The sequence below is a fragment of the Lycium barbarum genome, chromosome 3, assembly GCF_019175385.1.
Source record: "Lycium barbarum isolate Lr01 chromosome 3, ASM1917538v2, whole genome shotgun sequence".
In the NCBI taxonomy this organism is placed as follows: domain Eukaryota; kingdom Viridiplantae; phylum Streptophyta; class Magnoliopsida; order Solanales; family Solanaceae; genus Lycium; species Lycium barbarum.
In genome coordinates, this window is record NC_083339.1 from 71,639,835 (window position 1) to 71,657,976 (window position 18,142).

Sequence of the window (18,142 nt, forward strand, 5' to 3'; positions counted from 1 at the left end):
ACATTAGCATAACAGGAAGCTAGCCAGTCCATTCCCATAATAACATCGAACTCGACCATATCTAACTCCACCAGATCTGCCTTAGTGTCACGGCTACATACAATTACAGAACAATTTTTATATACCTGTTTTGCTACAATAAAGTCCCCAATCGGTGTGGCTACCTCAAACGGCTCTATAGGTTCAGACGTTATACCAATTTTACTAGCAACCAGAGGCGAAATATATGACAAAGTCGAACCTGGATCAATCAATGCATACACGGACCGAGATAAAACCAATAATGTACCTTTAACGACATTAGGCGATGCCTCCTGATCCTGGCGGCTGGACAAAGCATAAATGCGGTTCGAAGGACCGCTCGTACCAGAAGCTACACCACGGCCTCTGCCGCGACCCGCTGGTGCTGAAGTACCTGGCCCCGTAGGGCGCATAGCGACTGATGAAGATGAAGACCCGGCGGCTGATCCGGTAGGCTGCGCTGCACCACCCGAACTACCCTTATACGGGCAATCTCTCACAGAATGGCCCTGATGGCCACAAGAAAAACATGCACCGGTGGCTCTGTAGCACTCTCCCGGATGGTATCTGCCATAATAGGAACACTGAGGCCTAGGTGGCCTCGTCTGACCAGAACCCCTATCTGTCCGCAAACCTGAAGCCCTGGAGCTCTAACCTGCTCCTGAATACCCTGGGCTATCAAATCTACGACCTGTAGGCTGTGGAGGTGCGCTCTGTGTCGGCTGGGATAAATGTCTGCTAGGCTGCTGCGGCTGCTGAGGCTGTCTGCCCCGAAAATCTCCAGAATACCCAGATGATCTGGCCCTCTTGGGCTGTCTCCGATCCTGGCTCCTATCAGGTTGACGCTCCCTATGCCGGTCCTCCATGCCCTGGGCGTGCGCCTGAATCCGGGCAATATCCATGCCGGGCTGAGCAGCCAATACTAAACAGCTGTCGACAAAATAACGGTCCAGCCCCATAATGTACCTGTGCATCCTGTCAGCCATAGTAGCTACCACAGCAGGTGCGTATCGGGCCAATGAGTCGAACTCCATACTGTACTCTCGAACACTGCGACCCCTCTGTCTCAGCAATAAGAATCTATCAGCCTTGGCCCGCCGTAACTCCGGAGGCAGAAAATGGCTAAGAAAAGCCTGAGAAAAATCATCCCAAACTGCTGGGGGAGCGCCGTCCCCTCTAGATAACTCCCATGACTCGTACCAATTAGCAGCCACATCATACAACCGGTACGAGGCCAACGCAACTGACTCTGTCTCGGAAGCATTAATCAGCCGTAAAGTGTGCCGCATCTTCCTGATAAACTCCTCAGGATCCTCCTCGGGCTTTGTCCCGAAGAACTCTGGAGGGCCACAAGTCAAGACCTCACGAGCTCTCGAACTGTCCCGCCTATATGCTCGGTCACCTCCCAATCCGTGCCCCTGAACCTGTCCCGCGACAAGTCTGGTCAATAGCTGGACTGCCTCTCTCATAGTCTGATCCTCAGTCCCTGGCCGTGGAGCTGGAGGCTCAGGTACTGGAATCTCGGGAGCTGGCGGTGGAGCCGCCCCTCGACCTGCAGCTGCTGCTGCTCCAATCTCCTCTACATGTGGCGGTGTGGAAGAGCCCTCTGCCGGGGGAAAAATATCAGGAGCAATATGTGTATGGGCCCTGGTAGCCCTCTGGGCCCGACTAGTCTCTCCCACAGCTGCTGCCTTGGCCTTTTGGGCCGCTGTCGCCTTTTTTGGAGGCATAACTGCAAAGGTAACAATTCGTTAGGGAGGAGTCATCCTGATAACACAGCTCTATCGCACGATCTAAGACAGAAAGAAGGGTAGTATCCTAAATGCCCTGTAGCCTCCTGTTTATCGGTGTGGTGCACAACACACCGATAAACACGACCCTACTAGACACGGTCTGTAGACATTCCGAGGACGAACCGCTCTGAAACCACTTTTGTCACGACCCAACCCCGTAGGCCGTGACTAGTGCCCGATCTGGGCACTCAAACACATTCTAGTATATAGCAGAAGCCGACAACGCTTTATTTCCAATTTAGATAATTTCCGGAAAAATTTCGGCAGAGTTTAAATATATGCGGACCGGCCGCCGCGGCGAATGGGATCGCCCAAACACAACATATACACACAGCTGTACAGAAAGATCCCAACCCACAAACATGTCTACAGACCTCTAAACAGACCAACAGAATCATATGGCGGGACAGGGCCCCGCCGTACCCATGAACGAGAATATACATAAATAGAAGTGACAGACTGTACCAAAATATGGCTCTGAATAAAAGAGCGCTCCAAATGGCAGAAAAGATATCCTAGACAGACGGATCGGCAAACTTGTCGTCGGTACCTGCGCGGCATGAAAACGCAGCCCCCGAGGAAAGGGGGTCAGTACGAAATATGTACTGAATATGTAAAGCCTGAGTTGCAGAAACAAAATCATAACTGGTATAGAACGTACAGAAAGTAAACAGAAAATACAAAGTATCAGATATATATTTTCAAAACATGCGGAGTGTGTACAGAAACATATGTCATATCAAATCCGGCCCCTGCCAAGGGACTCGGCTGACAGAACGTGGCCACCCTCCCGACGCTGGTGCCACAACACAGAAGAATCAAAAAAGGGGCATAACCCCGTATCATAATATGTCATATCAGATGGCCATAGTAAATCATATCAGCACAAGCGTACATGGCACAACATACTCCACAAATCCATGTACGCGTATACCTGCCCCCTCACATCGAGGCACGGCGAACAATGCAAAGGATCACGCTTGACAACATATCCTGGCCCGGGCTCAGTGTGGGAAACATTGGGGCATCCACGAATGGAGTAGTGAGAGACTAATGCAATCAAAATATCATAAATGTTTCCATAGACTCGATGAGGCATATCAAAGACAAACTGATCCAATGAAATCGAAAGAGATCATAGTAAATGAGTTTCGAGTATCAAAACAGTTTATCAGACCTTAATGGAATATTTGAAACAACGTTTGTTAGGAAATTAGAATGGTAGTCAAAACATTTCTTTCAAAAACCGCTCGAAAGTAAGACTTGAGTACAATACGGGCAAAACCAAGAATAGTGGGCCCACCTCGGGACAAACAAGGCGGTGGGCTCAAATTACATATTTTAAGCTTATGGAGTCACCTATAAAGGTTCTAGGGACGTTCTATAGCTTTCCAAGTAGTTTAGAGAAAGTTCGCATAATTTCCAAGAAAGCATACTAAAAGAGTTTAATCTTATTGAAAGAAAAAGTGATATTTTCACTTGCGGATTCCGACGGGCAGAAAGTCTTTCGAGGCTCGAATTCGATTCTAATACACTTAGGCATGCCAAAAGAAGGATCGGGGTAGCTTTACATACCTTTTGAGCTTTTTAAACCTATCCAAGCTCTCTCTCCGTTTCGTCGAAAATCTGTAAATGGTCACATTTACCAATTGTAAGTTATAGATGCTACGAATTCAATTCAACTCATATTTGTCTACCGAAATTTCGGCAGCACCTCCCCTATACATATAGCACCCCCGAGAATTCAACTCGGCTCAAAATCATCAACAACAACCCAAACAACAACATCAACATCAACAACAAACATTAGAACACAATATGGCACAACTAGTTCTACTTGCCAACATAATGCCATCACCTTCATTTCATCTTCAATTTCCAAACAAATCTCAATGGTTTCACATTCGTCATTAATCTAGATCATCACAATATAGTTTAGAAGCATTTGATATCGCTTCCTTAAATTATATACACGATATACATAATATACAAACTTTCCGCCAAAGTCATATTTCATCCAAAGCTTCTAATCTTTGGCATACATATTCATGACATGTTTTGATCTTCCAAATTCATCAATAATCATCATGACTTGCAACCTAACAACTTCATTTTCGCAATGTCGTAAGATCGTACTAAAACGACATAAGCTTCTACATTCCATTTCAATACAAACTTATATCATTTTATCTTCATTTACGTTGCAAGCATCACAATAACACAACTAACACATTAAACAAAATTAATTCATTAGCACCCTACCAACACCATACCACACGGCCAAACCCCTATATTTCAACTTCAACCAAATTTATTCAACTTTCATTCTCCATATGAATTCCATCATACACACAACTAGAATACAACATAAATTTCAACTCATTTCACTTACACATTAACACACACACACGGCCACATTCTATATTCCATACCCACTTTGCAAACTTCCATTTTTCCATACAATCAACTCATTTCTACATACTACAACACAAACAATACTCCATAACACAATAATAAGGGATACATTCTTACCTTTTTACTCAATCTTCTTCACTTGAATATAGGGTCAACTTGAAGAAACAAGACTTCTTCCTTCCAAACCAACTACACCAAGTTGCAAAGGGACCTTGAATTAGTAGGATTCCAACAAGAAAATAATTTTAGAGGCAAGGTTTTTGAGGGTTGAATTTCTAGGGCAAGGCCGAATACTCCTCTTTCTTTTTCTCTTGTTTTGCTTTGTTCTTTCATGAATCTTCTAAGAGATGAAGATGATATAATATATGATATATACACTATGGTCCCTTAGTTAATTGATCACATGGAAAATATAATAAGGCCATGGGCTTGGGCCACCCCATGGCCGGCCACCCTTCAATGAAAATGGCTACAAATATAATAAGGCCATGGGCTTGGGCCACCCCATGTCCCTTAGTTCATTTTGCTTCTTATTTTACAAGCCCAATTGGCTACAAATTTTATTTTTGCAATTCTCGAAACTAATTTCCGAATTTCCACGTTTTGCCCTTAGCCCTCCTCGACACTTCCATATTAATATTCTTTCACAAACAACTCAAGTGCTAGATGTAATCAATTATGACTTTATTTCATACAAGTCAAGATTATTTCTAATTTTGCAAAGGTGCGAAAACACGGGATATAACAACTGTGCCTGGGCGGCAACCAACTATGTCAATAGATGAATGGCCTCGGTCACTTGTTGACCTGAAGCAACCGGTGGAGGAACTGGAGCTGAAGCTCCTCCTTGTTATTCTACATTGGGCGGGGTGGGGGAAGTATTAGATGGAGCCTCATTTTGGGACTCACCCTCTTCTACGTTCATTGGCGTCTCTCTTTCCACCCGTCTTTTCATCATAGTCTTGCCCTTCTGGGAGGCTGTGGCTTTTCTCTTTGGTGGCATTTCTGAAATGATAACACACTATTAAGAGGGGAAAATCTTATAACACAGCTCTATCGCACGATCTCTTAAGATGAAAGACGGTCATTTTTCCTAAATTCCCTGTAGCTGCTTGTTTATTAGTGTGGCGCGCAACACACCATAAATAAGACTCTACTAGACACGGCTCGTAGACACTTCCTAGGACTGAACTGCTCTGATACCACTTTTGTCATGACCCGACTAGGGGCCGAGACGGGTACCCGAGGCAAACCACCGAGAACCACTCATTTCCTTACTCATCATAGTCATTGTACAATTCATTACCATTCATATATTCATAATCATAAGACAACCATTTTTCATTCGGAAAACATAATTAATTTTATATACATAAGCCCTTCGGCTATCAAAATAATAATATATACACAATTGTAGCATCGTGAGACCATACCACCCACACATGTGTATCTACGAGCCTCTAATAGAGTACTAGACATATGGACTGGAAAAGACCCCGTCGTGCCCAAAATACATATATATATATATATATATATATATATATATATATATATATATATATATATATATATATATATACGCAAAAGAATGAACCAAGTAGCACCTCCGGAACAATGGGGTGCTCTCAAGTCAGCTGACAGCTCTTACGAGTCTGGATCAAGCTCACCTCCCTGTCTACCTGTGGGCATGAACACAGCGTCCAAGGAAAACGGACGTCAATACGAACATTGTACTGAGTATGTAAGACAAGGACGAAATGAACATAATAGAAGAATCATGAGCCATAAGAGGAAGGTATAACCTGCATACGTTTCATAGGTGAACACATCTCTTACATATATCGTATATTTACATAAACATAGTACATATGTCATCACAGCGCATATATCATCATATCATAATCCTCATCGTTAACCCGCGTCCGGGTAACCACCATATCCAGCCCGCTTTAGCGGTGACATGTCCGGCCATTTAGGCACGGTGGAATCATAAGAAGCCCGCATTTGCAGTAACATGTCTGGTCATCTAGGCACGGTGTAATCATAAGCAGCCCGCATTAGCGGTGACATGTCCGGCCATCTAGGCACGGTGTAATCATATTGTCACATAATCATTCATAACTTAACATTTTCATACCTCACATTATTGACCATTTCATAGACATGTCATGACTTAGCATCATCATACGTTTATCATTAAGAACATTCACTAGAATTTGTAGGCAATTATGGCTATGTCGGGGTGACATAATGTCGTGAACCCCCGATTATATTATGGAGTAATCATCAACATCATATCTCACCTTGAAGGAACTAACAATTTAAGGTGAGTGTACGCAAAGAGAAGCATCGATGAAAACATACTTAGAATTATTAGCTTCATGGACATCTTATAATACACTAGGATTTCTCATACTTATATTCATCATTATCATGCTCGTGTCGTATTTCCTTTCTTAATAATATGCGTAGGTAGCTTTGTATATTCATCGAATTATAGTCTCTGTCGTATAGGAAGATCATGGAAAATTTGAAAGATTCATGCCTTAGAAGGAAAAGTTTGGCCTTACATACCTTTTGCGTTTAACTAATCTATCGCTTGCTTGCTCTCCTTCACTGCCCACATTTCTACCTTCAAGATAAGTCGCATGAACATTAGCTAATCGATTACTTAAACGTACTTACTAAAGCAAAAGAAAATTGAGCAGCATTTCCTTTGTTTATACAACTTTTCCCCATATGATATGTCAACTCCCAACATCCATGACAACATTCTCAATATCGCAGACAACAATCATCATTCATCTACATTACCCACATCTTACCATTTCACTCCAATTTCTCCATAGTCATGGTCATAGTTCATTATTGCATTTTCTCACATATAATACTTATTCCATTTTCTAAATGTCATTCATAACATGTTTACAATCACAACATTTCGATAATCATGACTCAATCCAAACCTTTACCCAACAATGTCACTATTCACACATTCATGACCCATTTCCTATATCCTTCTACAATCAAAGTGTTTCAACTTTTCAATACCTTAAATAATATGAAAATACCATAAAACTTACCTTAGATGGTGTAGGAATAAGCCTTGAGTTGAAACACTTCACTTGAACAAAACCCTAGTTCCACCTTCCATGGAATTCGTTGGCTTAGACTTTAATGTGTTTCCCACACTTAGTTTTGTTGATTTGGTGAAGTTGATCATCAATTTCTCATGAGTTCTTGTATATAAAATGTGTGGAAGTTTCTAGAGAAGTCTTGAGTTGTGGGGAATGAAAAATGAAAATGAAATAAATGAACTTGGGTCTCTTATTTAAAACATAAAATCTGTCTCGACGTCATTATACGGACACTTATACGGTCTGTATAAATTTATTTGTCCGTATAAGTGACCGTAAAACTGCTCCAGCGACCATCCCATTCTGTGTCAATTTGACGGCACATTATACGGTCCGTATAATTTTATACGGTCCGTATAAGTGACCGTGAAGTCAACCCCTCAATAACTTCATGCTGTGACAATGCTATGGTCCATTATACGGACCGTATAACATTATACGGTCCGTATAATCGACCGTATAACTCATCTCTTCACTGATCTTTTTCTTGTCACTTTGTTTGATCTCCAATCCATAGGGAACCTTCTTAGCGCTTGTTTATCACCTCATTAACAATCTAAGGGACGTTACAACTCTTCTCCAAAGCACTTTTTAATTATCATTAACTCGTTATTCATAATTTCTTTCCGATACACATCGTATGCCTTGCCTTTTCTCGGCAACCCTTCTTCCCTTACGTCAAATGTCTTTGAATCTCGATTAGGATTATAAAATGCTATTTCTTACTTATCAAATCATCGTATATGTCGTGCTCTTCGCTAGCCTATTCACTGTACGTTAACGGGGAATTTTCCAAGGTGTAACACTATGACCTATATATATATATATATATATATATATATATATATATATATATATATATATATATATATATATATACATGAGCATGATTATCATTGAGAGCATGCATATTATGCGTCCACCGAGGCATGTTCAGTATACAGATTTATGCAAATATTATCAGATTCTCAATCATACAAATGCATTCAGACAGTCAGTTTGGCTTTTGAGTTTCAGATTTCGTTCATGATTCTTATGTTTATGTTACTCTTATGCCTTACATAATCAGTACATTATCCGTACTGACTCCCCTATTGCTCGGGGGGGCTGCATTTATGCTTGTAGGTTTAGGTAGACAGATAAGCGGTCTAGCTTAGTAGGACCTCTACCCAGCGGTGGTTAGTGCACTCCATTTGATCCGGAGCTACATTTTATTTTGGTATGCCATTCTTTTGAGATGTATATGCATATGGGTATGATGGGGCCCTGTCCCGTCCTTTCTACAGCTTTATGCTCCAGTAGAGGCCTGTAGACAGTTGTACGTATTTGATAGATGATGTAGCCTTGTCAGCTCCTATTATTTTTTGTATAGTATATATGGCGACCTAGTCGGCTTGCATTGTTCCTTCGAGCTTATATAAATATGCAGATTGTATAGAGTTCATGATATCTTCTTTTCTTGAGGCAGTATAAGTTCAGTTTGAGTTATGTATAGGCCCTTTTTATCCAAATACGAGTATAAGGGTGTGTGGTCACTAGCGAGATAGCAGTCGTCCGGCTCATCGGTTTGGGTCGTGACACCGCAGATAAGTACGGAGCTCATCGTATCGATCCACGAGACTCTACTAGACACGCTCTTGTATTAAAGACGGGGTAACCTAGGGCTCTGATACTAACTTGTCACGACCCATTTAGCCTAGGCCGTGCGGGCACTTACTTTCCCACCTCGGTAAGCGAACCCTCATCCCAACAATGAAACAATACGTAAATTAAAGAAAGTTTATTAGCGAAAATCAACAAATACGTAAGTCCCACGATATATATATATATATATATATATATATATATATAGTAGTAAAAGTACGGAAGACAGTAATTACCCCCAGGGTCTAGTGTGAATAATACAAGAGCATCTAAAGAGAATAATACAGTATGGAATACTAATACATACTGTCTATGCCTCTGAAATAAAAGTAAGACATGTGATAGGAAGGTCTTTAAGGTCAGTGGATGCCATGTTCACCTTGGAAACTCGAGAGAAAGCTGAAGAGTCGATCAGCCCCGGGTCACAGAAGTAGATCTGTCCTGGTACTCATCATTCATAAAAGAATGCAGCAAGTGTAGGTCAGTACAATCAACAGTAGTGGTAGGCATCATCAGCCGACTAAGTATAGCTAGCACAATTTAGAAGATAAAACAGATAAGCAAGAAATCTAGCAAGTATAAGACAATATAATCACAGCCAAGTATTCGTCATCGCCTATGTAAAACATCTAACCCAAATACATCAAGTCCGAATATATCCGGTACAATCCAATCATCAAGCATTCCAATCACCAAGTATCTCAATCAAGTCATAATAAAATGCAGTGCAATGATGGAATGAATGCAATGTAATGCGATGCAAATAAGGTGTACACATGTACTCCAGACGGAAATATCGACGTCTCGGTAGCACAACCCAGCTTGACTCGCGAAGTCTAAGTGCCACCCATCCCAGATCTTTGCCTAACAGACAGATGGAACCCTGGCTAGTCTCTCACAGGGAGAGTCTCACCGGCACCACCCTGGGGGACCTGCGGAGTCCATACACTAACAACGATTCTGGGATATCATCAGAATCGGCCATGCAACAACGATGTCGGAATAGATCATCAGATATCGGCCATCTCACAATTACTCAAGTAAAAGAGTCTATCAAATATCCATCTCACACAATCAACGATTCCTGAATTGAACCTCGGACATTGACCTTCTCACAATCACTCAAGTAAAAGAGTTTATCAAATATCAATTTCATACAATCAATGATTCCAGAATTGATCTTCGGACATCGACCTTTTTATAATCACTCAAGTAGAGAGTTTATCGAAATATGAGTTTACTCAATCAATGATACCGGATCACCACCGGGTATCATTCATGCATCATGAATGTGTGAGAATGCGGGCTATGCTTATATCAATCATCAACAATCAAGTTCAAATCACAAGTACCAACAATGGGCCACGGTAACAATGTATCATATCACAATACCAACAGCGGTATGCCAACAGTATATCAATATCACAAGTACCGACAACGGGTACTCCAACAATGTATCATAACACAATAACAACAGTGGTATGCCAACAGTATATCAATATCACAAGTACGGACAACGGGTATGCTAACGATGTATCATAGTTCGAATACCAATAACGGTCTATCAATCCTATTTTAGTCAAGACAATAACACAGAATCTGATATCTACCAACTACTCAAGGCATTAACCTATCACAATGGAACAATCAAACACACATAACGGGGTGGCTAGTCCCAACACACAACAGGGCCCAACCTACGGAAATATCAAACCCGACTTCATACCCGAAGGTTCACATGCTATCTCCGACATCATAATCTAAATATGTGTTTCGCTATATGAAGTCTCACCAAAGGTAAGCCATAACCTACCTAGACTGTCGAACCGCAACACCAACAACTCACTTTTTTGCCTTTCCCTTCCGCTGAAGGTCAGAACCAAAGTAGTCCAAGCATAATTAAATTCTATAATAGAAATCATGAAGAATGATACTAATATTGCTATGATTTCAATTAGGTCAATTCTAACCCTAGAAATTGGGGGAACGGGCCCACAAGGGCAAAACGGGAAGTTCGAGGGCAAAGTACCAAATTGAGTACTAGGTAATCATAACCCAACCACTAATTGTTGATTTAGCTCAAGGATTAGTCTAATTTCTGATTTCAAGCAAAACCCCCTAATTGGGTATATACCCTAAGTCTTCAATTCAAAAATTCAATGCTAAAAGTGGAAGATATATGATTAATAAGCTTAGATTAGTCAATATCTAGCATAAACATCACCAATTTATCATTATAATCCTAGGGACAATGTTCTTCCAAAACCCTCTTTTAACTCCTATCACCATGGGTTTATTAAGGGAAAAAGAGTGAATCTAGCATAATTATGGTTAAAGGGAGAGTGAAGAAATAAGTAGGATTTACCTCCACGATTCTCCTCTAAATATCCTTAAGAGCAATTTCTTCAAGCCCAAATATCGAAATGGGTAAAATGAGGGTCTAGGGCTTTTTAACACTTCATTAATATTATTAACTGCCCGTCACCCGCTTCAGCGGCACTGGGATTGTGCCAACGGTACCTCTTCAGCGATAATGACCAAACGTCATTGACCGCTCCAGCAACAGGGCTACCACTCCAACAGTGCCGCTGCCGCCAAAGCGGGCACCAGACACCAGAAAACTCACAAAGTCTCACAATTTGATCCAATTTTTTGATTAGTTCTCGAGGCCATCTGCTCACATACCATATACATAGACATATATAAAATGTCACGCCCCAACCCCGAGGGCCATGACTAGTGCCCGACGTGGACACTCGTACGTACCTGTTGGATATAGTCAAACTGAATCTAAGAACAATATGGAAACTTGCAAAAGAACTCCAAGGTTCATAACGTCATCACGTATATCTATATCCGGATAAACTGTCTCCTGAGGAGTCACAACTAGTCAAATCATAAGATGATACGCAAGCCGACAAGGCTGCCACTACATATCAATATCATAAGCAAAACAACAAGGCTGCCACTACAGACGAACATCATATCATAGCACATCGTATAAACACAGCTGAACAGAACTTATACACAACCCACACATATGTCTACAGACCTCTAAGAGTATCGATAGCGAAATATGACGGGACAGGGCCTCGCCGTACCCCTGGATAAACATATACGTATACATCATAAGATTTATACCAAAAGTCTAGGCTCCGGAACAACGGAGCTTTCCAAGACAGCTGAGTAGAAGTCCTATGCTGAAGGGTCACCAAACCGACTATCTGTACCTGCGGGCATGAAACGCAGCGCCCCGAAGAAAGGGGGTCAGTACGGAATATGTACTGAGTATATAAAGCATGAAATACAGTAAAAGGGATCATAACTGAAATAGGGAGTATAGGAGACAAGTATAACATCCAGAATACCAAAACACTTGCCTTTTGAAACATAAGTCATGCATGTCAATATCATGTATCATACCCGGCCCATTATGGGACTCGGTGAATAAGGTCGCCACATGTCATCCTTGGCGCCATAAACACATCATAACACCATCACATCATAACACCATCATATATATATATATATATACCGTACCCGGCCCTCTAGTGAGGGACTCGGTGAACAATGTAGTGAAACTGTGCATGAAAACGTATCCTGGCCCGGGACTCAGTGAAAGATATGTTGAGGCATGCACGAGTAGAGTAGTGAGCTACCATATGCAAATTTAATCATATTTGAGACTCAATAGAATAATCAAAACGAACTATCATTTAAAAATCAAGACAATAATCATATCAAGTACCTTTCGAATATCACTATGGATTATATCCAAATAGAACTTCTGGAATCATATACACGTATCAAGACATAATGAAATAGCTTTTGGAAATCAACAACATTAGCCATCCTAGTGGCTCTAAGAATAGGAACTTCTTTGGAATCATATACACATCGTCTGTTCGTTTCATAAAGATCAAGCCAAAAAGAAGGAAGGGTTAACTTTACATACCTGTTGAAGGTTAATCGTAATCACATTGGCTTCGTCGCCCCTTTAGCCTATTTAATATGAAAGTAACGCTATCATTAGTAAACTATACTTTCTAGCTTATCAATCTGCAACCAATTACCTATAGGAACCATTCTTCAATTCATACTTTCTTGATTAGGATTTTTATTAGTTAAGAACTTAACGGAAATCGGGCAGCATTTCCCCTATATAACTCGCCTAACCCGAACTTCCAATTAACCTCCTGTTATCACAGCAATACCAACGATGACAGCAATAGCAATATTCATATAGAATCCTCACAATCCAACCCATAAACAACTCAACAACCTTTCTTAATCCCTTTCCAATCCAAATTATTAGCATTTAAGATTATACACTAAACAAACCAACATACGCTTTGTATACGATACATTATACACTCCTTTCTTCCAAATTTAGAATCCACATCAACGACAACACGACAACAACACGAACAACAACATACGAACATGAACCATACTTTTAATCCTCTCAACTCAACAATTCCATATAACAACCACAACTCCTAATATCAACGGATTCATGCAATTTCTTACTTCCAATTTCATCAAATCTAATTTTAATCTTTCCATTTCAACATCATCAATACAATTATACCATAAAATGAGAAAATCTTACCTTAATTTAATCGGAGCAAATTCTACACTCACTTGCACCCATTTCACTATTTCTTCTTCCTCAATTCAATACCCGATGTTGCTATCACTTCCTTGGACTTGCAAATCACCTTGGAATTAATCTAAGCAAGCAAATTTTTTTTTGTTTAAATAACAAGCTGGCCGTGAGCTCTTCCACAAGCTGCCATGGCCGTGAGCTTCATAAGCTTCCATGGCCATGGCCGAATCTCCCCTTTCTCTCTCTTTATCTAGCTTAGCTTTCTCTTTCTCTCTAAGCTAATTTAATTGAAGAAATAATGAACTAAGTGACTAATTCTTAGTCATCATTGTAAATATATATATAGTTTGCCTATTGTGTTGACACGTGTCCATCCTAATGACACGTGTCCAACCTTATGACATGTGTCCACTTGTATTCAACGCCAATCAAATTCCGCCATGTGTTGTGGGGCCCACTTAGTGGTCTAATTAGCTTAATTAATCATTAATCCCCACTTAATAATATAATCATGGTTAATTAATCCCTAATCTCCAATAATATTTCTATACTAATTGAAATTTATAAACAATCGTGCACTCATTAAAAATCGGGGATAAAAAGCCCTTGTCTCATATCCCAAAAATTAATCTCGTCCTTAGACTTACGTCTATTAGCTTACAAATAATTCGACGTACGAAAGTATGGGATATAACATCAAAACATGCTACGAATGTGCCCGTGGCCTCGAAATTCCCAACAGAGGTCTCGTTGACCCAGTCAACCTCCGATGCCTTAATTATAATTTCCCATCCCAAGTCCGAAATGCATCCATGTGTATTGGGAACCGAACCAAATACACACACAAGTTCTAAACGACCATCCGAACCTCTCAGAATTGATGGAATTTCAAAAAAGGTTCGTATCCCCAAAAGTCAACTTCGGGTCAAATATTTTTCACTTTAAGCCTAAATTTCCCAAAAGTTGCCCGAATCCGGGTCCAGACACCTCAGGAAGCGTATCAACGGTCCCCTCGTGTCAAAGGTGAGCTAATCCATGCTCGGAAATGGGCGAAAATGCCAAAAATATTATAACGACTAAACAGGTCATTACATAGTATATGTAGATGACATATTAATATTTAGTAAAGATATTAAAGAGCATCTAGGACATTTACAGACAGTGTTTAGACTATTTGTAGAAAATTGAATAATAATTAGTAAGAAAAAGATGGCATTATGTAAAAATTATATAAATTTCTTAGGAGTAGTACTAGGAGATGGTAAAATAAAATTACAAAAAAGCTCTAGAAATGCTAGACAAATTAGATAATACTGAAGAATTACAAAAATTCGTAGGAATAGTAAACTATGCTACAAATTTTATAAAAAAACTTAGGAAAAATAGTAGGACCTTTATATTCTAAGACGGTATCTAAAGGTCAGAAACATTTAATACAGAAGATATTAAATTAGTACAAAAAATTAAAGAAAAAATAAAAAATATCCCTGACCTAAATATGCCATTAGAAATAGACTATTTAATTATAAAAACAGATGGTAGCTTTGAAAGATGGGGAGCAGTGTTAAAAGCAAGACCAAATAAATATAGTAATAAAAGTGAAGAAAAAATATGTACTTATCAAAGCGGTAAGTACAAAGAAAAAGGTCACAAGAGTAGTATTGATGCTGAAATATTAGTTGTAGTATATGGACTAAATAGTTTCAGGTTATACATTTTAAATAAACCAGAAATATTAATTAGAACAGATTGTGAAGCCATAGTTAAATTTCACCAGAAGATAAATGATAAAAATAGTAGTCGGAGAAGATGGTTAAATTTTATAGATACCATCTCAATATACAATTTAATTTTCGAACATATTAAGGGTAAAGATAACAACTTAGCAGATCCATTAAGTAGGTTAAAAATTACTATCAACTAATAACATTATTTCATTATTGAGAGCATGAGACCATCAATCCCAAAGACTGCAGACAAGGGAAAGGGCGTTCAAGCCTCACCCCAAGACATTTACAGACAGACAGTATTAGGTAATCTTCATTTCAGACTACAAGCCTCATTAGGAAATAATGTTTTAGAAAGAATACAGTTTTGCCCAAAACATAACTTAATATTTTTCCCATCGTCAAACATGACATTTAGAAAATTACCAGAATGTGTAATAGATAGACCACAGAAATTTTTAGTAGACAATCTATGGATTTCATACAATTAAAAAGACACAACATTTTGTAGCAACTTAAATGCTCTTTGCCAATATTTTACAGACAAAAAGTTTAAATTTTATGTTGTAATACACGGCAAAACAAACGGCATCTTTCAAACTTGTCCAGAGGTTATAGATTCAATTAAAGACATTGAGAAACCTTTGTTTAAAGGATTTAATGATTTTACTGAAGCTTTAGACTATGCAAGAGGGATATTGGGTCCAAATTATTATATTTCTCTAGCATTTAGACAAAATCCAGATGAAGTTCCTCAATACAATATCCAAAAAGACACAGACAAAGTGATCTTTTTTTACCATTGTACTTCCATGACTGAGGCATTCAAAAGACTAAACAAGAAAAATGAGACATTGATCCAAGAAAAAGCAAGACTCATGGAGCAGGTGAGAATGCTCTACATAGGATCAGCAAAGGAAAATAATATAAAAAGTCTTCGGAAAATTTCACGTGACGATGGGGTCCAAAGAGCACCCGGCTGAACTCAAAAGATTCTTTAATATTTTTAAGTCCGAAGTTGAAGTCTGCCTAACACCTATAAATAGAGACCATTTGTCACACCCCGAACCATGGCCTGGGTGTAACATGACACTCGGTACCTGTCTGCATATGACCGAGTGAACCAACTGGCTGGCTGAATCAACATGTGATATCAAACATACTCAATGCGGAAATAACACTGACACATACTGATCTTCTAAAATCTGACTGAAATAGCATGAATGCAAAAATACTGAATAAGTCTGAATAATTAGCCGACAAGGCTAACACAAAAGCTGGTAAACATCTGACTGACTGGACTATAGACTACGAAGCCTCTAAAGAGTACTGAACTACTAACTGTTTACCGGGACAAGGCCCTCGGCATACCTCACTGACATAACTACTATAAAGAATGAAAAGTATGATAACGCCCCGAGGGAACTGGGGATCACCAAGTAGCTGATACGAGAAGGTCCTAGCAAGAAGAATCGTCAACCTGTAAATCGTTTTCTGCATCTTGAGATGCAGAGGCCCCCGGCAAAAGGGACGTCAGCATATTTGAATTGCACTGGTATGTAAAGCAACTGCAAGAAAGAATCGTAAATACTGAAACTGAAACTGAGCTGATAACTGATAACTGAAATAAGGAAGTAAAGATAAGAATACTCCTTGTTCTGAATGAGGAACCATCTGTTTATCGGAGCAAATAATCTGCGGCCTCAGGCCCAATATATATGTGTGCACAAGCTGCGGCCTTAGGCCCAAGTATAAGTATACATAACTGCAGCCTTAGGCCAAATAACACAGTCGTTTATCATTAAGCAATTTACCTAAAAGAACTAAGAGTCATGCTGAAAGATACAACATTGACATACTGGGCAATGATTCACTCATACATGTATCCATGAACTGATTATGAGAACTGAAGCTTTAACTATTTATAAACATGCTGAGTATTCTAGACTGAGACTTATGGGTTTCAAACACAAGTCTATATTGATTACGTACTGAGCTCACAACATTCAAAATGAAAGTCATGAATGAACTAAGTAGCTCTCAAGTCAGCTGACAGCTACTACGAGTTCGGATCAAGCTCACCTCCTTGTCTACTTGTGGGCATGAACACAGCGTCCAAAGAAAACGGACGTCAGTACGAACATTGTACTGAGTATGAGAGGCATAAACAATGGAAATATGTCAATGAGATAAAGGAAGCCTCAATAAGGGAACAATTGTATATGACTGTCACTTATAAAAGAAATAACACATGCTGGCTTACTTCATAATCATCATCATATCATATATGCATAAATGTATAAGTGTATAAGCATAAGCTACCCGTCCATATAGGTACGGTGTGATAATAATTAACCTGCGTCCAGGCCTCCCGCGTCCGGGGTATAAGCTGCCCACTATAGTGGTGTGTGTCTGCCCGTCCATATAGGCATGGTGTAATGTCATGAACATCTACTCATCATAATGCATGTATAATAACTCAAAGATAGATATACTTCACCGAGGTGACCTAAGGTCGTGAACCCCCGATTTTATTATGGAACCTTTATGGTACTCTGCCTCACCCTGAAGGAAATAATATATAAGGTGAGTGTACACAATAAACGACATCATTAACCTTATGGTATTCTGCCTCACCTTGAAGGAAATAATATATATAAGGTGAGTGTGTTCAATATATGACACCATTAACGTTATAGGAACATCATATCATGAACTCTAGAATCTCTATACTTAACTCATCATCATCATTATTGAACACATAACATATCTCTTATCTCATATGGCTATTAATGA